Source organism: Lepisosteus platostomus, chromosome 5 (assembly GCF_059453375.1).
Source record: "Lepisosteus platostomus isolate fLepPlt1 chromosome 5, fLepPlt1.hap1, whole genome shotgun sequence".
In the NCBI taxonomy this organism is placed as follows: Eukaryota; Metazoa; Chordata; class Actinopteri; order Semionotiformes; family Lepisosteidae; genus Lepisosteus; species Lepisosteus platostomus.
The window spans coordinates 5,888,818-5,914,923 of record NC_142615.1 but is presented as its reverse complement, the minus strand read 5'-3'; the positions used below and the strand labels follow the sequence as shown (position 1 = coordinate 5,914,923).

The following is a 26,106-nucleotide window of genomic DNA, read 5'->3' as shown; positions in this document are numbered from 1 at the left end:
GAGTCGGGGGCTGTACCAAGCGCACGTTCCTTCCCAATGCTGAGGCGATCATTCGGAAGATGGGTGTGAAGAGAGATAAGCTTTGTCGACTAAAAAACAAGGCAGGATATGCAAAAATACTAATCACTGGCGACAGTTATGCTCTCTTACTATTGAGATCCCTACATTGCGAGTTTTTTTAAGACTTTGAAACTAAAGGAAAGCGGTGACAAATGAAACAGGCACGGGAGGGGTTTGAACCCACGCTCTTCGATTTACGAGACCGACGCCTTACCACTTGGCCACCGCGCCTTCAAGTAAGCATGGGAATAAGGTTGTTCAAATATTTTTTTTCTGAATCCGGTTTACATCGCCAAATGTTAAGCATTTTGACCTTTTTCACATTCAGATTTTTTTCACATTTAATAAAATCTTTTAATCAACAACATTAAAAAGAAAACAAATGGAACATTTTTTGGAACAATAATTAAAAAAATCTTTCAATGCCTTGGTTGTATACGTGTGCACACCCTTTATAAAGGGAGTTGCAACAGTGCTGAAATTTAAAGAGCATTTCTGTAGAGAAAACAGCCTTGATGTTAAGCTTAGGGAGCCTGTCTTTTAGAAATTCTATTTCTTAACACCTTGCACAGCCTCCCGACAGACTAACAAATATTTTTTAGAGAAATTGGCTCACACACCGGAAGACACTAACGTTTATCTACGTTAGAGTATGTGAATAACAGTTTAACCAAAAAAGTTTGTAATTGTGACTGTGTTAAAATTCAATAAATTGTCTATCAACAGTTAGAATTTATTAAGAAATTGTTTTATTTCATAAACTATAAGACAATTCAGAGAGTTTATAGGTCATATCCGTCGCTTATGTTCTTTTAACTCTAGAGTTCAGGATCCAAACCCAGCTGCGGACGATTGTGTTTCTTGAATCTCTTGTAATCATCAAAAGTCGATGTGGAGTCCTTCAGTACTTTCTCGAGTTGTGCCATGGATATTTTATACGATCAATACTTGTCAGGCTCTTTTGCATTTTCCTTAACAAACGGAAAAAGTTCAAAGTGTGTTTATGGCTGTGCTTCACATCTACACGAGAGCACTTGTAACAGTACAGGACACGCAGTGAGGAGTTCGTGAAGCTTTCAGTTTAGTGCGGAGTTCAGGAGGATTCGCTCGCTGAATGATCTCTCAAGAAATCCCGGGTGAGATTCAACAGGTGTTTTCTGCAACAGCCATGACAAGTGTGAAGCAATCTCTGGATTTCCTGAATTTGAACTAAATTATTAGTTCAAATAATTTAGGATTTAACAGAACTAAATGAGGTACATTTAAAACAGCAGCGCAACTCTGGAGCACGTCGAGTGTGCCTGTATTTAATTGTGTAAACCTGTCTCTCTCTGAACACGAGCAAAGAGTTCTCACTCAACAGAAGATTACGATGTGAGTACTGTAACATTAAGCACCTGGAGATGCCAGGGACTGAACCCGGGATCTCATACATGCGAAGCATGCGCTCTACCACTGAGCTACATCCCCGATGAAAAACGTGAAGGAACAGACTTAGAGATGTGCAGATGCTCACTGATCACAATCCACCACTCACGAAGAATGCCTGCAGTTTCCCACTTTCGCGTTTCCTCTACTACAGAGTAAATTCATGGGAATGAAGAAATAAGGAAGGAAAAATAATCGCATTGAAGCTTCAAGAGACTGGGCACAAATTAATCTATTATTTTTGTATCCAGTCACACGTGCGACTGCGGTTAATTCCCAGACGGGGAAGTGCTTTTTTTCTACCTCCTTACTCGACTGTCTTTCAATTCTGTTTTATTTGAAAGCTTTTTGCATCTTTTAGGTGCTCTTGATTAAACTATGCATAGAAAAACAGCACTACTGATGATTTTCATGGACCGATGCACACTTATTCTGTACAACTCGAGTGATAAAACCCTGTCTGCAAATATTGTAGAAGAAAATAAAAGGGTGAAACAACGCCCCAACCAAAGGAATGGTAACAGGAAGGATCGTGTTCTTATTTGATAAGTCCTTTTGAGATGTCTTGTCAATGCACACAGGCGTTAGAGCTGAATAATTTACTTTTAGTGGTGTTTTTAAACAAAGATGGAACATGTTATTTCTATACCAGGAAGAAAGGAGCAGACTTTAACTTTAAGAGGCAAAAACGACACCTTATCAAAGCTAATATTAATTAAAATGACATCACAACAAAAGAGTGGAGACTTGAGTGAATAAAATTAGTTTTCATTGGACGTCTGTGTCTCCATAACTTTGTAGGCGAGAGAGAGGATTGTGATAATTTGCAGGTGCTTCTCGGAAGTGCGTTGGTGGTACAGGCGCCTTCCAAATAATTAAGTCGGGTTTGAATCCCAGCCAGTACAAACCCAAATCTTTTCAAGATAATTTGTGGTCCGCTAACACATCTTTTGAAACACTACAACAGGTAACACCCCGTGTGAAACATCATGAACATTTGTTAAAGCCTGAGTTTTACATACTCTTACGTAAATAAACGTTAGTGTCTTCCGGTGTGTGAGCCAATTTCTCCAAAAAAATATTTGTTAGTCTGCCGGGAGGCTGTGCAAGGTGTTATAAAATAGAATTTCTAAAAGACATTCTCCCTAAGCTTAACATCAAGGCAGAAAAAATGCTGTTTTCTCTACAGAAATGCTCTTTACATTTCAGCACTGTTGCAACTCCCTTAATAAACGCATACAACCAAGGCATTGAAAGTTTTTTTTTAATTATTGTTCCAAAAAATGTTCCATTTGTTTTCTTTTTAATGTTGTTGATGAAAAGATTTTATTAAATGTGAAAAAAAATCTGAATGTGAAAAAAGGTCAAAATGCTATTGAAAAAAATCAGTAATGTGAGGAAAGATGGATTGTGGGAGCCCCTTAACTACCCATGTCATGCTGTATTTCTCACTCATTCTACTGGGAGTGGTGCCGTCGCTTCATGATAAAGTCTCAGTGGTCATTCCAGACGGGTCAGGTATGACTGCTCTTCGGAACAAGAGACACGTGACTTCCGAGGATCCCGACAGTGTCGATTTTCTTTCAGAGCCCGGATAGCTCAGCCGGTGGAGCTTCAGTCTTTTAATCTGAGGGCCCAGGGTTCAAGTCCCTGTTCGGGCGGCTGTGCTGTTCTTCAGTCTATTGTGAATGTCATTCTAAATAGTCTTTTATCTTTCACTCTTCTAGCTGTACTGTGGTTATTTTAAATGTCCATTACTTGTATTTACAGTAGTGTATTTAGTGTTTCATTTCACAAACCGAAAATGTTCAAGTAGATCTTGTCACTCTACTCCACGTACTCATCTAAATTAAATCACAGTAGAGTACAGAACACGAAGGGAGGCGCTCACACAGTGAGTACTCTTGAATACGACAAGAGGAAAGGCACACTGCACATCATCACGCCCGAGTTTACAGTGACAGCAGAGGTTGGAAGCGACGTAGTTTTTAAATACTCTCTCGCTGAACGATCTCTCAAGAAACCTCGGTGGAGATTTAACGGGTGTCTAATAATCACGTTCAAAAAGATGACGATAAGTTTTTTTTTTAACTAGGTAGCCTTAATGGCAACACGGTGTGAGTAGATCTTAAAATCTCACGCCTAATAAAGAGGTCTTTCTCGTTAGAGTAGAAACGATAGAAGCCTTAAGCGGGAAAAAAATCACAACATCTCGCATTTCACGTGTTCAATGTTAACTGTCTCAGTGGTTGCCTCGGTGATTGATGGCTCTTCTCCCTCGCAGGGTGACGGCAAACTTCTTCAGAGAGGGACTCTCCCACGCACGGCTTTTCTTTATCAAGAGCTGAGACAACAGAAACAGACTTCCAACTGACATTAATTACTTCTTGAGCGTTTATGACCGTCTTTAAAAGCTGAAAGCAGGTGAAAAAGTCTTTGGAAATGAGGAAATGACTGCTGACAGTAAACAGAGCTGACGCTCAGCTGCAGACAAGCGCTCCTCTTTAGTATAGTGCTGAGTACCCCCGCTTGTTGCGCGGGAGACCGGGGTACGTTTCTGCGACAGGTCGCTGGTTTAATTTTTTAACAACCTGACCACTTAAAAAGTGTGTACTGTGTACTACGTTTCGGACTAGTTACGGCGGTAGAATATGGAGATCATCTCCAGCTTTGAGCTCAACTGCATCAAGAAGTCATGCTAAATGTAGTATAGTGAGTAGACATCGCGAGACAACAGAACGAGAGAGTAGAAGGCGGGAATATATGGTGTAAGGGGGTGATCTGTGTAGTTAACAAAATAGTTAAAATAATATAAAAACGTCTCTTTATTAAGATACACAACATTTATGGCGACGAGAGATGAGTGGTTGACGGACTCAAAGCGAGCAGAACACTGCAGATTTTAGTTCTCTTGCTGGTAGAAACGAACTTCTGAATTTTCGGACTTTTCGTTTAGCTTGCGCCATGGAAGATATGGCAGCCACGCCGAGAAGGTTTGCTTAGGCTCAGCTTTTTCAACCGCTTCTACTGAACCTCGGAGCTCCGTATCTGAATAAGGAATACAAGATATGGATGGAGTCGTACAGATTATTTTAAATAGCCAGTGGATCTACAGAAGCTCAGGATACCGTGAGACGTGCTGCATTACTGCACTGTATCGGGACTCCCGTGCTGCGGATTTTCGCCAACCTCCCTGGAGAAAAAGGTACATATGAACAGACTGTAGCTGCCTTAGACGCTTATCTTACACCGCGGAGAAATGTGGTTTTGGAACGGCATAAATTTAGTCTCAGGACGAATCTGTTGATGCTTTTGTGACTGCACTAAGAACTGGCTAAATCTTGTGATTTTGGAGTATTGGAAACTGACATGTTAAGAGATCAACTTGTGGAAAAATGTGCACATAAGAGACTATAAATTGCTGCAGGATGAAGGGCTGACTTTCGAAAGAGCTCTTACAGTCGCTAGAATTCATGAAGCAGCTCAAGCAGAATCAAGAATGCTTTCTGACCACAGTGACAAAGTGACACTGATCGGGGCGCTCGCTCAAACTTTACAAACAAAAGCCGAGCAGCAGGACGCAGTCATGCTAGAGATATAGAAGAACAGGGGACGGCTGACATTACATGTTACAGGTGCGGACTAACAACGCACAAAGCAGATGAATGCAGAGCATGAAGAGCAAAATGTCTACTCTGTGAGAAAACAGGACATTATGCACATGTCTGCAGAACATCACGTCCGAGTTTAAGGACAAGTATCCCTTTTATTGTTGTTGCTGCCTCCAGGCGATGTTAACCAGGTTCAGAAAAAATAATTTGAACAACATTATTCCCATGTTTACTTGAAGGCGCTGTGTCGCCAGTGATAAGTATTCTTGCATATCCTGCCTTGTTTTTTAGTCGACAAGGCTTGTCTCTCTTCACACCCATCTTCTGAATGATCGCCTCAGCATTGGGAAGGAACGTGCGCTTGGTACAGCCCCCGACTCCATGGTCTGATCACAAACAGATCGGGTGAGCTGTCAGTCCAGGTTGGAAGTAACGTTCGAAAGCACTAAAAATCTGACTTAGGAACGAGAAGACCATGCTTTTTTATACGAGTAAACGATAAAATAATATACTGCCTGCAAGACTATGTCAAGTTCAAGTTCAAGTTTATTGTCATTATACTCATACACAGGTATATGGAATAACGAAATGCTATTTAGCTAGCTCTCGGACATAAGTAGTACAAAGAAAAAAACACAACAACAATACAATTGTATAACAAAAGAAAGACAGAGACAACAGCCGATGTGCAAAAAAACAACAACAGGCAGTGAGCAAAACAACAAAAGGTAACAGGTTATGTGCAAAAACATGCATCAAAAGAATGAAATAAAGGGATAGAAATGATGGGGAGTGAGCTTTTGACATGTATGGTAGAGGTAGATTTTCAACGTGTGTTTGGGTTTTTGGTAAGAAAGAAGGCACTGTGAGGTTCAGATCATAGGTGAGAGGTGAGGAGAGAGTGAGAGAGGCTGGGAGTTTGATAGTTTGATAGTGCGGGGGTAAAAACTGTTTCTGAGTCTAGTAGTCCGGACCCGAATGCTCCGGTACCGTTTTCCATGTCATGCTAAACGCCACAAATTGTGTTCGTCCAGTCGTATCAATCGTCCTAAAGTTATGGAAAATCGCATGCGACTGGTGCAATCAGCACACATTTTGTCAGGATAGTTGAGCAGTTTAAAACAGCAAATTCACAGCTTCGTGTCTTTTAAGCTTTGTGTTTCACTCTCCAAATAGAGGCACGGGTTCAAATCCCACTCCCGACAATCAGGCGTTTTACCCTGTCTTTTTCACTTGCCTTTACACTGTTTCAGTCTTGTTGTGCTCGCTGACAATCACAGTACGAGGAAAACGGAGAAACTACTTAGCAAAAACATAACGGACAGAAAAAAGCTTTGTGAACACGTGAATGTGATTAGCAGCAGTAAGGTATGCATTCAAATGTTTAAGGCAGATTTATAAAAGCAGCAGAAGAAAGGTGCAGCACAATGCAATTTGTGAGAATTTGCGGGTTTTTATGCTGCTTGGACTTCTTTCAAGCCTATGAAGTGACCCCCGTTTTATTTTCATTTTCAAACTTCAGAACCGAATAACGAAAAGGTTTCATGTGTGACAGCATTCCGTTGCAAATACCGTTTCCACGATGTATTCAGTGACGGGAATGAAATGTTTTAGTGCTTGCTGAAATGCGAAGAATTTCAGAAAAACCTGGAAAAGCAACGCCTGCAGTAAATGACAAATTTAAAGCGTGTAGTCAGCATGAACAGAACAACGCAATGCTCTGTAAAAACGATCTGAAGCCGCAATTACTCTTTTATCTCGGGCAGTTCATTCCGATACGATATTTCCGCAGAATAAATGAAATGCCGAACTTGCCTAGCAAGTTTAATACTTGCTTGTGAACCCTAGATAAATTGGCTGCTGCAATTTCAGCAAGCGGAGTTCTGCTCAGCTGCCTGTAGTACACATTGCTGATTCCTTTTGTGAGGGCACGGGCAATCTTTCAACGATAAGGCTGACGTGCCTGTCGAAATTGTGTTTCCCTTTCACTGTGTTGTATTTGCCCTACTCGTACAACATCAATTGTGATGTCATCATTGCCCATTGGTTTGTGTCTTGTTGTCATTGTGTATTTTACATTACAGGAATTGAAAGTACTGAACTGAAGGTACTGAAGGTAGGAACTGAAAGTACAGACTGCTTTAATTATAAGGAATTTTTTTTTCTGCTGTTCTCTTTCCTGATGTATTGGTATTTGAAGGCTATTGGGCAGCAAGGATTTATCTTCCTGAACTCTCTATATAAGATATGGGTCCATGATCATCTTAGTTTAGATGTACCTTTTAAAGGTGGTATTATTCTCCATTGTTCAGCCTTCAGACATACTTGGAAAGTTTTAGGCACAGACATAATCTTTCTTAATCCCCTTTTATCCTGAGGTGACGTCCCAGGCACGCTTGCCCCCTGGGAATATTCACTGTGCTCTTCAGGATTTTTTTCTGATTCTACACAGATTTTTTCTCCTTCAAACATGTCACCACTGTCTGTGCTGCCGTGTGCAGCCCATGCATCTTCTGTATCTTCTGATGAACTTCTGAGCTCTGTGTTGCCTTCCAAACTATGTCTCTCACTTTGACTTGAAATATGGACTATAGATTGTATACTGTCATCTGGTTTTGAATCCTTACCAATACTCACCTCCTTCTGCGCCCTAAGCACTTGGATTCTTACTTTTTTTCTATCTTCATGCCAAATCACTGATAACCATTTCTTGTTGCTGGAGCAATCCTCTCCAAGGACTCTGTTTGACAGTGTTGACCACATATTGTCATGCCACCTAATTTTTTTTTCTAGCTTAAAAAACTTCAGAAATTCTTTGATCTCACTCCCTACTCCACCAGCCCTTGACCACAGGTCTGGCATCCTACTCCTCTGTCCTCCTTTAACATGTGGCATTGCCAACAATCTGAAAAATAGGGAACACATCTGAATGAAGTGGAAACATAATTGAAATTCAATACCCAATGGATGTTTATAGTGTAGGAGTGCAACAGATGTACAAGTCCATTAAATGTTTTTATTTCTGTGTTTAATTTTTGAGGGACCCTATATTTTGATATAGCATCAATCACAAAACAGCATTCTGTCAATGTCACGACCACCAGCCCGGGGAGATCAACTCACAAAAGAACTAACCAGTACCAGCAGTGGGTTAATAATAACATGTGTTAATCCACCAGTACATGCTCTACTGTGCGGCAAGCAGCATTGTTTTAACCATTCAAACCCGCTTCCCGCTACTCGGTATTGAGTCTTCTCTTTGAGAGCTCTACCTCGCGTTTACTCTGAATCTCGCTTACTGGTTACTGAACTCCCTTTTGCCTCTGGACCTTGGACCTCACCTTCCGATTTGGATTGTTTGCTTCTCTCTGTACTTCAAGTATTTCGATCTACCTTTCACCTAACAATCTCACCTGACGTTCTGGATTGTTCACCTGTCTCAATAACTACTTGCTCCTGCATCTGCATAGGATCTGCATACCTTTTCACTGAGGATTTCTGGCAGTCAAAGCCACATAAAAAAAACTAGAAAAGAAGTATGTGTTTCTTTAAAAAAAATACCCCCAAATTGTTTTTGTTTTTTAAAAGTCAACATATCTGGGTTGTGTTTGCAAGATTTTTAAAAATTCCAAAGTTTGTGTGGGTATGATTGTAAAAAATCAAATCATAACTGAAGAAGTCTCCATGGTCAAAACATTGTGTTTTCTTCTTCTCTTTTCAGCATGGAATAAACCTATTACTTGTTCCTTGGAGATTACCATGTGCCAATAAGATATGATCACTGTATTGACCATATACAATTTCTTGCATTAGGAATTCCTATTTTGCATACCCCAGCTTGCTCTCCTTGAGATACACATACAGGGAGAGTAGCTGGGGGTCAGAGCGCAGGGTCAGCCATTTATACGGCACCCCTGGAGCAGTTGGGGTTAAGGGCCTTGTTCAGGAGCCCAATGGAGTAGGATTCCTCTGCCAACCGTGGGATGTAAACCAGCAACCTTCCAGCCACAGGTGCAGATCCTTAGCCACAGAGCCACCGCTCTGCCAAATGTGCCAATTCTTTAGAAAGAAGTCCAAAAGAATGCAAATTTACTTTTTTAAAATAGCTGTTGTAAATAACATCAGTGGCTATTGAAGAGTACATACAAGCACAGAGACAAGTTAATAAACTTGGAATGACTACTTACAGCTCTGGAAAGACCGAAGATATTGTTTCCGGTTGTTAAGGAACAAGTAATAGGTTTATTCCATGCTGAAAAAAAGAAGAGAGAACAATGTTTCGGCCGTGGAGCGTTCTTCAGGTGTGAGAGAGAGAAGGCAGTAGGCAAAGGTAATGTAGTGGGAGAACAAAGGCTGGGAGGGAGGAGGGGTGAGAGGCGGGAGCAGGGGACAGAAAGAGAGGCCAATCAAGAGGTGTGAAGTCAGAATAGGTGTTGAGAGGTGTGAAATGAAACTTCCAATGAATGGAGAAAATTTAGTAGAATAGTAGTCTGTCGTTTAGAGAAGGGGGAAGGTGTGATCCTAGCTGCAGGATACGTTTGGTTTTGGTATTCCTTCTAATGTATGTGTTCAGAAAACCATCTTTGAGAACACAGACGGAGAGATTAGAGTGGTCATGGCCATCAGAGGTGAAATGAGAAACAATGGTTTTTGGAGAGATCTTTAATCTTCACAGCCCTGACATGTTCTCTGAAGCGGTCTCCAAGTCTCCTTCCTGTTTCTCCAATATAGAGAGAAACTGGGCATTTACTGCAAGAGATACAGTAAATAAGGTTGCTGGAGGTACACGATGCCATCTGGGTGATCCAGAATTGTCCTGAGGGGCCTCGAATGAGTGTGGTGTTGGATGTGTACTTGCAGGCGATACAGTGAGCTCTGTTGCAAGGGAAAGTACCTGGTGTGGATGGTTGCTGAGGGCAGTCAAGGGAGCTGTGAACAAGAAGGTTGTGCAGATTAGGTGATTGGCGATATGAGATGATGGGGCGGTCAGAAAAGAGGGCCCCAACAGAGGGATCATCCTGTAGGATGGAAAAGTTGTCGTTAACAGTCCTGCGGATAGGAAGTGTGTTAGGGAAGCAAAGGAATGCTGTTGTTATGGTGGGAGTTCCTGATTGGGTTGATGGTCCGAGGGGTGTTTTTGGCTCGGGCAAGGGTCCTGTCAATAACACTGCTGGGGTATCCTCTGTTGATGAAAAAGGATTACATTTTGAGGGTTTGGTTCTGGAATTCGATGTCGTCGCTGCATATTTGTTGTAGCCGAAGGAACTGTGAAAAAAGGAGAGATTTTTAGTATGTTTGGGGTGAAATGAGCTATACAAGAGATAGCTGTGTGAATCCGTAGGTTTGTAATAAACAGAAGTGGAGAGTCTGTGGTAGTTGATGTCCAGAAACTCAAGAGTAGTGGAAGATATGTTAACTATATATTTGAGGGACAGGTGGAAGTTGGTGAAATGGTGCAAGAAGCACTTAAGCTGATCATTGGAGTATGTGGCGGCACTGACGCAGTCATCAATATATCGCTTGTAGAGGTCAGGGACATAGCCAGTGTAGGAAGCGAAGAAGCGTTCTTCTACCCAGCCAACAAAGATATTGGCATAGCTGGGTCCCATTCTGGTGCCCATGGCAACTCCACTCACCTGTTGGTAAAAAAGATTATTGAAGGAGAATGCGTTCATTCTGAGAACCAGTGTTTCTGGTTGTTGTCCTTTAATTGATCTGGCACCGAAACATTAATCCTAAACAGTCAAACAAGTCCATGTGATGAAAACCCTTATGCTCTTTAATGTTTTTTTACGCACTAATTTCCCCCCCTCCCACTCATCAGCTTTTGGATGAGAGATTCTGACCACTGTATAAGATCAGAAGCAGTAGAAGAAACGGGCTTCTTTTCTGCTTATTTAACACACTCCTAATGCAAACAACACATTACGAGTACAACGGAAAGGTTGCACCAAATGGGATCAAGCAATTTAAAACATATGTTCAGGGTACAGGAAAGTTGTTATAGAGATGAATGGTATTCATGAAACAAATAATGTTGCAAAAAACTTTGCCAAAAGTCACAACCCATTTAACATTCATCAGACAGGTTGAATCAGTTGGATATCTCTTAGGTTCAAAATGCACTCAACGGCTGTATAATGCAAGCTCAAGAGTCAAAAGAACAGTAGTGAACTACAGTTCTTACAATAATAAACAGCCATTTGATCTTGTGAATGATCTATCATACACCCTTGAAATTATGTTACAGATTTGGAAGTTTGCACAGCTTGTAGTCTTTCTAACTCCATGAGACACACAGACAGGGAGAGAAGCTGGGGGTCAGAGCGGGTCGGCCACTGTGCTCTTGTGCCAAACAGGTCATACAAAGACTGCCATTCCTTATATCTTTCCCTGAACCTGTGTGTCACTTCCTCACCTTCCAGAAGCAAAATATCGAGCTTCCACACACCCTTCCCCACAGTAACAGCCGTTGGAATAAAAATTATACATGACAGCAGACAGTGGTCAGAGAAAAAAAAAACAGGGGTTAGGCCTGTGGTCTTGCAAGTAAAATCACGTATCAAAACAAAATGCGTGAGGCTTGGGTCCCATTAGACTAGTGCCATGTGAAACCTGCCCTCCCCTGACTATGAAGTTTGAAGCCATCTTTCAGTTTAAAATCTTTACATAATGTTTGCAATAATATTGATGATTTATCAAATTGGACCTGTCTCTCGCCCCTCATTCTGCCTTCTCTTTCTAAAAGAGAATTAAAATCCCCAGCTAAAACCACTGGTTCCCATCCCAATAAATATACTCAGTTCCTGAATTAGGACATATCTGTCATGTGAGCAACTCAGACAATATATATTTAAGAGTTTAAATTAGACATTCATGAAACCCAGATACACCACCAGTGCTCTCCCTGGTTTCATTACAGGGTGCTGACGTACCTCTACCATCTTATTTTTAATTAGAACAGCTATACCGTCAGATTTATTTTCTTTGGACCCACTCCAGATTGATGGGCCCAATGTCCAAAGTTCTTCCATATCCTCATAGCAGTTTTTAAAGGGTAACCCACACTCCTGTAACAACACAATATCAGCATTTACCTTCCTCACAAATGATAGTATAGTCCTTGCCCTTAACTTGGAGCGAATGCTTCTCACATTTATTGACACAATATTAAGAGCCATACTTAAAGTAGGACCAGGGGAGACTAAAAGCTCTGGCTACAATCATTCAGTAGGTGACACCTACCCAACAGGCCTCCCCCCCCCTTTTGCTTTAATTGTCTCCTCCTCCACCACCCCCACAATCCATAGGATATTTCACCACCTGCCCTCCTTGAGTCTTTGGTTCTAAAGCTTGGTCAGTAAGATCACATATATTGGAGACATCTAAACCCATGGGAGAACCTACCTGAGGACTCGGAAAATGATCTTCTCTCACTCTTCTACTCGGAGTTCAATCATTTTCTAAATCCAATGTCTCTTTTAGACTGCACCCTCTGTTCTGTACATTTCATTTGAGCACTTTCAGTCTCCACAGGTGGCAGGCTATTGGAAGAGCAATGGTCTTCCCAGTTTTGTTCTATTTGCAAAGGAATTTGGACAGTCTTTAAACACATGACCTTCACACTCACAGAGATTACATTTCCTCGCGCTTGTACATTCAGTATATGCATGTCCAATTTCCTTGCACTTACCACACACCACCTTTGTACAGGCATCCACAAAGTGACCCATCTCCCCACATCTCCTGCACGGTTTTGGTTGCCCTTGGTAGAACACAAGGCCTCTATTTTCACCTAATTCAATCAAAGAAGGAATGCGTTTAAATCCACCATAACCATTTTTTGTCTTCATGCAATGAAACAGGTACTCTCCATGCACAGTTCCAGATGCCATCATCATCCAAGACTTTCTGAAGCTCACCTTTCACTAAACAATACTTAGACAACCATGTCACAACATCTTCCTTCATCACCATCTCATTAAACATGCAAACAGTCACAGTTCTATTAATTAATAATAATTGCTTACACTTATATAGCACTTTTCTGGACACTCCACTCAAAGTGCTTTACAGGTAATGGGGACTCCCCTCCACCACCACCAACAATGTGCAGCATCCACCTGGATGATGCGACGGCAGCCATAGTGCACCAGAACGCTCACCACACATCAGCTATCAGTGGGGAGGAGAGCAGAGTAATGTAGCCAATTCATAGAGGGGGATTATTAGGAGGCCATGATTGGTAAGGGCCAATGGGAAATTTGGTCAGGATGCTGGGGTTACACCCCTACTCTTTTCGAGAAACACCCTGGGATTTTTAATGACCACAGAGAGTCAGGACCTCGGTTTTACATCTCATCCGAAGGACGGCACCTGTTTACAGTATAGTGTCACCGTCACTATACTGGGGCATTAGGACCCACACAGACCACAGGTTGAGGGCCCCCTGCTGGCCCAACTAACACCTCTTCCAGCAGCAACCTTGTTTTTTCCCAGGAGGTCTCCCATCCAGGTACTGACCAGGCTCACACCACATTAGAAAGATCCATCAGCTTCTGCCATTCAAACATTCTAATCAGGCCCACATCTTTTTTTCTCCTCTATTTTCATCCAAAATTCTTCCAGTAACTTCACCAAGTGAAACTAATTTCAAAACCAATTCCCTTCAGCAAAGTGATTAAGCATTTGACATCTAATGCCTTAATCCTTTCTGTAACACCTTCCTTGAAAAGCCCAACTGTGAAATATCACCTGAGTGAGCCAACCCTCACCACCCTTATACACCAAACGTGAGCAAAAGTAACGGCGCATGCCGACTCTACAGGTCGCCATGGCCGTTACAAATGTATCAAAAGCAAACTAAACCTAAACCGAAACCTCTGCTGTGCACCAAACCCCCCAAAACCCTATTCCTTTAATCTTACACTTATACAAAAACTCCATTCCCGAATTCTGGGTTTAACCCTTTACATCTCCAACACTGGTTAGAGACTCAGTGTGTCCCAGGCTCAGCAGTTATATAGGACAGGACTCGGCGAGCTGCAGGTGAATTCGTTGTTCTGTGCTCCCCGTGCGGAATGCGCGTCTCCTCCCTCCAGACTCATCAAACCGCCTTCATACTCTACAGCGGGAAAAAAAACTCCCTTTACTGTCATCATACAGTACATCCCTCTTAAATCCCAGAAACACAGAAACTCTGGGGCGTTTCTGTGAGTCAGTACTGGGTTTCTCTGTTCGAGGTTACAAGCAGAAACAATAAAAGCGCTGAAAGCAGGAAGTTATTTCTGCTCGTAGACATAAACATATAAAAATAAATTTTCTGATTCCTAAAACCTAATAAAATCCATGTAAGTCTCCTTTTCGTCCCCAATGCATATAACTGAATATAAACCAGTCAAGTTCAGGTACTTTTCTGATGTATATGAATACACTAGTTCTGGCGCAGCTGTTACAACAAAGATACATTACGAACTTTTTTTTCATACGAGCTCTTGCCGTTTTTAAATTGAATATTTTTTTAATTTCGCTAAATCACACGAAACACCAACAACACTCATCGTAAGCATCTGACCAATCACATTCCTGAATTTTCAAAGTATTTAGTATTTATTTTTAACTTCTTTTTTAATTTTATACACCTGTTTTACATATTTTTGTATTTCCACTTACAATATTTTGGCATATTGTAAGTGGATTGTAACTTCAAATTGATCATTCCTGAGCTTTATAACTGTGTATCATTTCTTTTAACCTTCTTTTAATATTTTTTAATTATTTTTGCATTTTACAGAACTTTTTAAATATATTGTGAGCATTTTAGCATAATTTTAAAATAGGACTATCAGTGCTCCTGACTTTTAAACCTGTATTTCTTCTGACATTAATCTCTGCACCTGCAGATGAGGAGGGAGGTATTTGATTTTAAATTGGTTGATTTGGGGGGGGGGATGTACATTAATTTCCTTGTGTGTATCACCAATGGGAAACTTTTTGGCATTTTTGGATGAATTGCAATCTATACTGCAAGGCCATCAAACTGATATAGTAATGACTGGAGATTTAAATAACACATTTGATACATCACACAGGAACAGCATAACATCTTAAATGGCAGAATCCTCTAAATCACTGAAAAAATTCAGGCACATTCATAATCTATAAGATGTTTGGTGGTTACTGTGTCCTGCTACCCTTTCATATTTTTTAGTGTGTACGAATCTGTCCCTCTTCTTTTACTAGTTTTTAAGGAATATTCTGAAATCTCTGATTACAAGATCAAGCCAGAAAAAAATGATGACAATTAGTAGGAAGAAAGATACAGTACAATGCATTGAAAATGTAATGTTTTAAAGGATTAAAGGGAAAATAAATACTTTATCTACGCAAACTAATTCAACTGAGCTCCTCTAAACAATATAGCCTGAAGAATTGCCAAAGCACAATGTATCAATTTGGGTGACACTGGGGGAAAAGGATCACAACATTGAGAACCACAAGGCTTATTTTCAACAGCAAACTTTGTGCTTAAAAAATATTTGACAACAAAAGGAATATTACACGCACGGAAACCAATATTTACCACTAGGGTAGAATGCAGCATAGAACAGTTGGATAGAAGGTTAGTGTAACTCTATAGTGCATCACAGAGGTCAGTCTCTTCCCCCTCATTATGCAGGCTGACTTGTTCACAGTGAACTGTCCTCCAGCGATAGTCAGCTGTAATCACCGACGCAGACATGATGTTAATACTCTGACAGCACCTTGGCTGATTTGGTTAAAGTGTTTTCCCCCTGGTTATAAAAACGTTTCAAAATTCTGACACTGAGGTGTGAGACACAATGGAACAGGCCCTCATAATCCCGAAGTACAATACATTTTACTGTATTGTTTTTTAAATTTGATCCTGTGAACATTGCATGTCCCTCCTTCCTCATTACCAAAACATCTCAATGTCACCAACAGTATGTACATTTGTTATTACAACACTTCACTGTTGCATTTCTGAGTTGTGACATTGTGAACATGGCATGTTAAAGTATATAGAATATCTAGATCAGAACAGGCTAAATGCAATTCATAGTGATTTATCATTTTCTTATTTTCTAAATGAAAATAAAAATTTCAGTGATTATGACACTTCGGTATGATATAAATATGCTTCAATGACAGAATAAATAATCATGGAAAAAATACCCACAGTGGTATTCTTATTTGTGATTATAGGAATGTTAAATATCAGGTGAGTAGCTGTGTCAGCATGCGTAGGCTGCAAAGGAACAAGTAAAGGATTATTCCATGCTGAAAAGAGAAAAAAAGAATCACAACGTTTTAGCTGTGGAGCCTTCTTCAGGTGTTAGAAAGACAGGGCAGTAAGCAAAGATAAACTGTAGTCAGCAAAGATAAAAAGAAAATTATCTTTGTTGACAACATCAAAGACATTAAGTAATTTTTACTGCTAACAGCTCCACATCAACTTCCTTTTATATCTAACCTCATCAGATCTCTCAACTCCCAACTCTTCCAGTTTCTCACTTCAGAGAAGGATAAAACATTCAATCATCCTCTAAAGAGAAAAACCATCAACACCCCTACCACCTCCACCAATCCTAACCTTGTTGTTACTATACCCTCTGACCTTTCCCTTTCACCCCTTTGCATCCTCAGCTAACATATTTTAAAATTACAATAGACTGTATAGTATTTATGCTTAAAATTAAGGTAAATATGTCAAAATATCAAAAAATCCAACTGCACAGTGCTATCGTAACAATGCTTGTCAAGTTCTCAAACAAACCTGCATTGTATTTTTAAAATATTTCAGCAGAGGATTCAACTGGAGTACAAATGACGATTCGACGATCATTTTTCTTGGGTGAATATGGTTTTCTGGAGAGTTACGATGTTGGGCATTATTGGACATTTCCTGGTGATCCTGACAGGTGTTAAACACTCGCATTTCTTGCAAATATTAAAATGGCTATGGTTTCGCTGAGAAATCCAATCGACTGAAGACAATGTTTATATCGCAAAAGAAATCCGTCCCTGGGTGGATTCGAACCACCAACCTTTCGGTTTACAGCCGAACGTTCTAACCGATTGCGCCACAGACACTGACTTGTCTTCTCTCGAATCACAAATTTCCGGTAAAAAAAAAATCTCTTACCGTTTATTTTGCCAGCCGGTAATATTTCTTCTGCACTGATAACCAAGAATTAGATTTCATTTTCCGCAAGCTGTGTGAATTTCATCAAAAATAAGTTTTCCAGAAAGGAAATGAACACATGCATTTAACGAAATCAAGCCTTTTGTGATTGCCCAAAATGGTACGTTCTGTACTACAAGAAAGGAAGAAAGACACAGCTGGGATTTGAATTTCGGTTTCTGTGTTTAATAAAGAGGCGCTTTAAGCTACGGTGACAGGACAACCACCACCTTTTACAGCCACTTGGACACACCGCTCTGAGACATCTGCGTTCAGTAAGCACTGAACCTGCTCTCGGAGCAAAGTGCCTCTTTTACATAGCAGCCCCGACACTGAGAAATGAAGAGAACTGGCTTTAATCTGGCATTTTTAATGTCCAATGCGTTTGACATCTCCCAAGGGCGACAGAGTTCTTTTGCGACACTATTTCTTCTTCTTTTTCTTTCTGTACGCTTTGATAAAAACTAGAAATCGTGCAAGGGAAAAATGTACTTTTTTTCATAGAGAAAACGTGCACCAGGAAATGTGTTGAGAAGAAATGATTTAACATGATACGTGACCTGATTTATCGGAGCAATTGCTCACCCAGCAAGGTCTGGAGAGGTTGGAGAGTCTGGTGGATGTGATAATTATACGGTGTTGTGGAAGAAAACAGTCTTTCTTTGAATTCTCAATCAATCGGAATTTCAGTGCGAAACATAAACCCCTTGTCATATTTAAAGAGATTATATTTTAAAACTCATAAAAATCAGAAAACACATGTTTCTCACTTTGAAATTTTAGACGGAGCGGTGCATTACTAGTAGTGACGCTGAGCACACCATGGGGAAATTCAGGTCATGTGAAATGCCAGCGGTTTAATAAATAACGCGTCTGATTTCGGATCATAAGATTGTAGGTTCGACTTCTACCTGGCTCGTGTAAATTATATTCAAGCTCCTCAGTCTGTTATGTAATGAACCGCACCTGAAAGCAAACGTTGGGTCTGTTTCCTTTGTTTTCCAGCATGAAATAGCAAATCGTTACAAAAAGTACCTGCTAATGTCCAATAGCGTTTTTTTTTTCCAAATTACATTTTCAGGCTTCAGACACTTTTTAATAAAACAAAAGTGTCCGGAAACTCATTAACTTTCAGGTTTGCTTGAACCTGTATTAAAAGAAGTTATCTGAAACTTCCGGGATTCCATTCTCTTATGTAGCTGTCTCTAAAGACGGATGTGATGTTTCGCAGATGTGAACTGTGCCTTCTCTCTTGTGTTCAAGGGTATTCGCTGTGTGAGATCCTAACTGTATGTCCAGTAGGGCTCTATTTAGTTTAGATTATCTATGTGTTGTACAGATATAACTCAACTACATGGTGTGAATTCCGTGTTTAGGATGAGCAGAACCTGAAAAACTAAAAGCAGACCTCGACGTGATTTGAACATGCAGCCTTCTGATCTGGAATCAAACATGCCACCTTTGCGCCACGAGGTCACAGCTATCAGCGCCTTTGAATTCCCCAAAGGAGACAAATCAACCACAAAAAAAAAATCTCCTGTGAAGAGCGCAGCTCTTCTGAAGAGAGTCTCTTCATCCCAGACCACATTTTATTCTTCCTGCGCAGCTCTTGTGGAGGTTTTTTTTCCTATTTTTTTTAATTAAGTACCCCATGGTGCAACGGTAGCACGTCTGACTCTAAATCCCCAAGTTCATTTTCAAAGTATATGGGAGACAACTGATACTAATCAGGTTCTGCTGCTACTGAACCCGCAGTCTTCACCTTAAGGTTCAATTCCTCAAGCCTTTTGACCTTATATGTCCATCCCTTCTCGTCAAAACTCGTATTTTCACAGGGTACCCTTCAGAAATCCCAGTATAGAATGAAAAAACTCCAGTAGATCTCGGCCGCTGTTGGTGATTTTCCTTTAAAAATAAATGAATCTCTGGAAATTTTACGGAGTGTATCACTTTCACTGAGACCGAGAAGTGTTAAGCTGTACATGAGTCTTTGTGGTTTTGTGGTTGTTTGTGGTTGTTAACCAAAAGGGTGGTGGTTTGAGCCCTCCCAGGGACACTATGAGCCTTTTAATTTACACACCCGTGTCACTTTATCTCCACAGCCGGTATTGTACCGCAATCAAATAAAGAGCCCGTAGGAGGCAGTAAGCTCGCATATATAGCTCACTGTGTATATAATGAAGAAGCAGAGGTTAGTTTCTCATCTGCGCGTTACAGAGCCTTACGCAACTCGTACTGTACCAACAGCTAGGGTTTGATCCCTGCACGGGCTATTAGTTGAACAGCCATTGTAAATGACGTGTAAGAGATTTACAGATACTGTAGATCAGTGGTTCTCAAACTGTGGTACGCGTACCGGCAGTGGTACGTGGAGTGCCACCAGGTGGTACGCCAAATGACCCTGGAACTGTGTAGTGTGCACTGAAAAATCGGGACGGGTTTTCATATTTTGTATTTTAATACGTGTCGAATACGCAGCCTACGTACTATGATACAGTGCGTGCTAATACTTCAGTGGACACAAGAGATACTCTGTAATTCTATACCACTCTATAGGAATGCGTGCTACGGATGCAAGTGACCACTTGTATTTAAAAATAGCTATTGTATTTCCAGCAAATAGGGAGAAAGGAGAATATGCGTGATTTTGGAACAATGCCAACATTGTAAACACAGGAATGCATAGAAATACGTGCTATGAACGCAGGCAATCTTGTGAGCACACGAAAGCGTGATAGAAAAATATTTAAGAACTGTTCGAATTTGAGAAAAATACACCGAGCGTCTCTGTGTTTCGCTCCCATGCGCATGAAATAAAAACTTTAAATAAATACGGAAATAAAAACGGAAACGCGGAAAAAGCTTGCGGATTGCTAAAGCAGGTAAACTACACTATTTTTGAAGAACCTTATTTACCGTTGGCAAAAGAGCTGACACGTATTATGTGTGGAAAAAAAGCTGCTAAACAGCTCGACCTGCTGCCCCCCTCCCCCTGAAAGACACAGTCATTCATAGAATTATTGAAATGAAGGATTATATCAAAAGTACACTGATAGAGCGCGTTAAGATGAGCAGATGTTTTTCACTGCAATTAGATGAGTCTGTAGTCGATTTGGCCAATTTGCTTGTTTACGTTAGATACGAGTTTGAGGGTATGTCCCATGAAGACTTTCTGTTCTGTAAACCACTACCAACAGGATCTACAGGAGAGCACATATTTCAGCTTCTGAATGAATTTATCGAAGAGAATGACCTCGACTTGATAAAATGTGTCTGAGTTTGTACAGACGGTGCTAGAGCAATGACAAGCCGACATAACGGTGCAGTTGCACGAATTAGAGAGGTTGCTCCAGAAATTAATGTACGCATTACAACATCCACCGCGAGACCTTTGCCGTCAAGAAAATGCCTGACGATTTAATATCTGTTAGACTCTGTTGTGAATTGTATCATGGCTCGAAAAATTAATTCACATCTCCTTTGCTCAACTAAATAGGCTCACCCCTCTCACTGAAATGGTGCTTTTTTATTAGTTGTTGTTAATGTTTTTTTTCTGTAAAATACTTTGAGAAGCCACCTTTAAAGGCGCTATATCAAATAAAGTTCATTATTATAATATTTATTATATGTATGTGCACGTACACTCATGTTGGTCATTGAGAATTTCTGGGGTTCCTATGAGATGATGACTTGTAGGTGGTACTTGGATGCTTTGGTTGGATTAGGGGTGGTACTTGGTCCAAAAAGTTTGAGAACCACTGCTGTAGATACTTTATTGATCCCATGAGGGAAATTAATAAAGCTTATCCAGCTGGCTTTTATGTTTCACACTAAATTGCGATCTTGAAACCAAAATAATTAGAAATATGGAACACAACCATTGTTCTCCAAGAAGGAAAGCTGTTTAACACTGACGTCACCCCTTTTTATTTAACCCAGATTGTGAAGACAACTCCACCCTATCAAAGGAAAATGTTGCACAAAAGTTGGAAAGCACACTCTGAATCCATCTGTACTGTATATTTGATTTCCGCGATCACAGGCATTATTAAGTTAGGACTGTACAATTGTATTTTAATATCTTGGTATATTTACCTTCATTTTAATATGGATGTAACCATAAATGTTGTACTTTTGTCGTACATTTTAACTGAGGACGCACGACGACTATTATACCTTGTGATACATGCAAGACATCTGTAAACGAAGATGTAATTAGTCAAATTGGCAATTAACAGAAAACCACAATTGTATAATATTATTCCTCGATATCGATGATCAGTTGAAGGATTTGAAGAAACAGCAGCGATAGCAGGTGATTTTGGTTTTGAACCCATCTTTACACCTCAATAATCCATTTGTCCTCGAAAAAAGAAAAGACAGGCATGTTTTGAGTCTCATAATGATCATCTTCTCGATCCAAAGAAACATATAAATTTGATTCCTTCCGTAGTATTTTGGATTTTCTTACGAAGATCTCACGAAGTATTGCCAGGATCTATATTTAGCGTTCGGTAGCGATAACACTGCTGATATTGATTGAGTAGAAATCTATGATGTATTGACAACTTTATCTGAAGCGAGAAGTCCTAGAACGCTGTCTATGAAGTGTTAGGATTCATACCATGATATACTTTTTGTTTTCAACCCACAATGCTGCTATTGCATTACACATTATATGAACATTACCAGTTTTGGTAGCTTCTCTGCATGATTTTTCAAAACTGAAACTAATTACAAAATTATTTAAGATCAACCATGACAAAAAAATTATAAATCAGGACTAATATTAATATCAACTGATGTTACTACAGAAAAAAAGATTTAACTGAAATATTAATAAGACTATGCAAGCCTAAAAAGTTGAACAATTCAATTTATATAACTTTTTTTTTTTAGAAATGGGCTCACACACCGGAAGACACTAACATTTCTCTTCGTTAGAGTATGTGAATAACAGTTTAACCCAAAATATTTGGAGTCCAGAGGGAGGACTTGCTCGCTGAATGATCTCTCAAGAAATCCCTGGTGAGATTCAACAGGTGTTTTCTTCAACAGCCACTAAAAGTCTGATGACCTTCTCTGGATTTCCTGAATATGACGTAAAATTAGTTCAAATCATTTGGTAGTTAACCAAACGAAATGCTTTGGAGGTACATTTAAAACAGCAGAGCAAGACTGTAGCACTTCGTGTGTGACTGAATTTAATTGTGTAAACCTGGCTCTCTATGAACACGAGCAAAGAGTTCTTACTCAACAGAAGATTGCGATGTGAGCACAATAATATAAGACATCTGGAGACGCCAGAGATTGAACTCAGGACTTCATACATGAAAAGCATGCACTCTACCACTGAGCTACATCCCCTATGCCACAGATGGTGGAACTGACTTAAATATGTGCATATGTTTACTGACCACAATCCACCCTTCATGAATAATTGAAATGAATAATTTATTTTTATATCCAGTCACATGGGCGACGGTGGTTGATTCTTCAATGGGGGAGTGCGTTTTTCTACCTCCTTACTCGACTGTCTTTCAATTATGTTTTCTTTGAAACCTTTTTGCATCTTTTAAGTGCTTGCGATTAAATTACGCATAGAAAAACAGCAGTACAGTTGATGTTCATGGACTGATGCACACAACTCCAGTGATAAAGCCCTTTTGTAAATATTGTAGAAGAATGTTAAAGGGCGAAACAACGCTCCAACCACGTGAATGGTAACAAGAAGGATCGTGTTCTTATTTAATATGTGCTTTTGAATTGCCTTGTCAATACACACAGGCTTTAGAGATGGACAAATAATTGAGTGAATCAAATTAGTTTTTGTTGGTCGTCTGTGTCTTCATAACTTTGTAGGTGAGAGAGAGGATTGCGAAAATGTGCAGGTGCTTCTCAGAAGTGCGTTGGTGGTATAGGTTCCTTCAAATAACTGAGCCAGTGCATCCCAAATCTTTTCAAGATGATCTTTGATCTGGTAACACATCTCCTGAAACTAACATTCGAGGTAGGAAGTGTGCTCTTAAACACCAAAACACTCAAAAAGGAAGAAGCAGATCTCTGTACACAAGACGGTAGTGCGATATTAGAATTTCAGAGTTCTTGACGGATTCAGGCTCCTTCTCAGAGGTCCTTGCTCGCCAAATAACTTTGCATCTGTGGAAGAGCACCACGGAAAAAACCCAACTCAACAAGAGAGCGCGTTGGTTGCTCTTGCTCTTAATGCAAGGAGCTGTTTTTTTTTCCTCGCAATAATAATTATTAACCAGAAACAGCAGCACAGGTAGGTTGCATTTGTGATTATGTCACTTCTCTACTTCAGCAAGGTCAATAAAAGACTCTGAAAGTAGTAAAGCAAAACTGAACTCAAAATCATATTAGGAATTCTGAGCGATATCTCCATACAGGTAATCCAACAGAACGTTGAAATATTTGAATATCATCTCTCTGTAGATTGCGCTGCTTTTTACCCAGAGTAAAACTATTGGATTGAAGGAATGCTAACCGCTGGGTTAAAATGTATAGTTGTTATTTGGAGAAATCTGTAAACTCGTGATCGACAGTGCTGATTATTTTCCGGAGACGGAGCACTGATGACCTATCCGAGCTGATTGATAAAGCTCACCCAGTGGATACTCTAGCAGAACGTCAAAGAACATTCACCTTTGTATCCAAAGAAACCACAGGAACAACATCAGGAAGCACAATCAATTCCCCTTTTAAATCTTTCCTGTAAGGTATGCTATGTGAATTCATGAAGTTAATCCTCTGATCTCTTTTGATCACGAACAAAGTACTTCTGATGGAGCGCTATGTTCAAAGATTTAATAAGCTTTACCCCTGCCAACGATTCGGCGTGAAGAATTAATGTGCACTGCCTCAAAAGTGATCTTGGCAGATGTTGTTCCCTACATAAAGCTGAACGTGCCAAAGACAATTTCTGTTGAGAAAACAAAATATTTTTTCTGCCTTGATGTTAAGCCTGTCTTTTAGAAAGTTTATATCTTAACACCTGCAGCCTAACAAAAAGCACTTTTACTGATCGTATTGCAGGTCTTAAAACATTAATATTTGGCAGCGGTGGGATTTGAACCCACGCCCCCAGAGAGACTGGAGCCTAAATCCAGCGCCTTAGACCGCTCGGCCACGCTACCTTCCTCCATGTCCATCTTCCTCACATTGCTGGCTTGGACTGGGGGGCTTCAGCTCTTGTCGTCGGATCTAATGATATCATGACATGTGGAAGTGACTGCACCTTCATCTTCTGAGATGCTTTCAATAGCACAAACGCTACTTTCACCGGCACAAACATAGCAATAACGAAGGAGGTGGGTTTCATCCTTTGTGCTGTTTGTAGGGGCGCAACTCTACGTCGATCTACTGACTTGAAGAGCAAAAATCAAAATCCTCTCCTACTACTATTGCTTTTTTCATAGTTTCTTCAAATCCTTCATTTGAACGTCGATTTTGAAGGATATTGATGATAATACCACATAAATTGTGGTTTTCTTGTGATCGCCAATTTTATTCAAATATCAGCCTTTTTTACGGTTCCTTGCGTGTTTCACAAGGTATAATAGCCCCCCTCGCATCCTCAGCTAACATATTTTAAAATTACAATAGCTTATACAGCATGCATGTTTACATTTATATTAAAATTAAAGTAAATATACAAGAATACATACAGTACTAACCCAATAATTCTTGTCAGGTTCTCCAACAAATCTGCGTTGTTATTTTAACATGTTTCAGCTGAGCGTGCAAAAGGAGTATAAATGAATTTTCCCGCCAGCCATTCAAAGACCAAATTCCATGAGTGAGAAGTTGCCGGCATTGGACTTTGCCAGTGGTATTGAATTATGTCCAAACTGTTGTAGTAGTTCCTTCTTGAAATTCGACACGTGCAAAGCACTCGTAATATCATAGGTGTTAAAGTTCGCTGAGTCTATTCGAGTCATGGTGTGTATCCCTGCCTATCATTGGGAGACAGGTAGCTTTTTTACACTCAGATTCCAATCTTCAATGCTTTGTGTGAGAGCTTACATAACTTTCATTTTCTCACATTTTCTGACGACTGTTCCAAAGGGGCACCCTGTCAATTCCGAATACTTTTCAAAAATCTGACATTCATTTATATAAGAGACAGACCAAGTAATAATTCTACATTAGTTCAGGTGGGTAAACCTGAACTAACTAACTAATAAACCTATTAATAATTCTACATTAACGTGTCCTACACTGATCAGACTAATTGACATGGTCTGATTCAGAGCCTGTGCAGTTCGTGCTAATTACAACAACGACAGTTCTGAACCCTCATCACCGAACTGAGCAAGTTCAGCTGTTCTCCAGTTTTGTTACGCATGGTTTTTCATTGCAATTGAGTTCAGAGCTGGAGCTGATCTCCAGACAGTACAGTGTTTTGGGTAAGTTGTCGACGCAGGAGGCTGCAGACAACTTACCCAAAGTGTTTTCTATAGCTTTCAGGTGCAGTTCATTTATATAAAAGAATGTAAGTGGTATAACCTCAACAAGCCAGATGGCAGTCGAACCTATAATTTTCTGACACGAGGCCTAACGCGTTATTCATTACGCCACTGATCCTGCTATTATAGTGTTAAAAAAACGCGTTTTCTACGTCTGTTTAAAAATCACTAAAAAAGACAAAGGGCTTGTGTGTTGCGCTAAAATTCCGCTTCATTTCGAATGCAAATAAAAACCGTTTTGTTCCGTGAAATCATACATTTGTCACATCCTTCATACTATACTTCTCTCTTGTATTAGTAAAGCATTTTGATT

At 40.1% G+C, this 26,106-nt stretch overlaps 4 non-coding genes across 4 annotated transcripts; all 4 read right to left on the bottom strand.

Annotated features, from left to right (window-relative positions):
* Positions 1–219: 219 nt before the first annotated feature.
* trnat-cgu (transfer RNA threonine (anticodon CGU)) lies at positions 220–291 on the bottom strand. The gene has a single exon. It is a non-coding gene; the product is annotated as a tRNA-Thr (tRNA).
* A 1,167-nt stretch (positions 292–1,458) lies between these two features.
* Positions 1,459–1,530, bottom strand: trnaa-cgc (transfer RNA alanine (anticodon CGC)). The gene has a single exon. It is a non-coding gene; the product is annotated as a tRNA-Ala (tRNA).
* A 15,609-nt stretch (positions 1,531–17,139) lies between these two features.
* Positions 17,140–17,213, bottom strand: trnay-gua (transfer RNA tyrosine (anticodon GUA)). Its single transcript has one exon. It is a non-coding gene; the product is annotated as a tRNA-Tyr (tRNA).
* A 7,166-nt stretch (positions 17,214–24,379) lies between these two features.
* trnal-uag (transfer RNA leucine (anticodon UAG)) lies at positions 24,380–24,461 on the bottom strand. The gene has a single exon. It is a non-coding gene; the product is annotated as a tRNA-Leu (tRNA).
* Between the last annotated feature and the right edge of the window lie 1,645 nt (positions 24,462–26,106).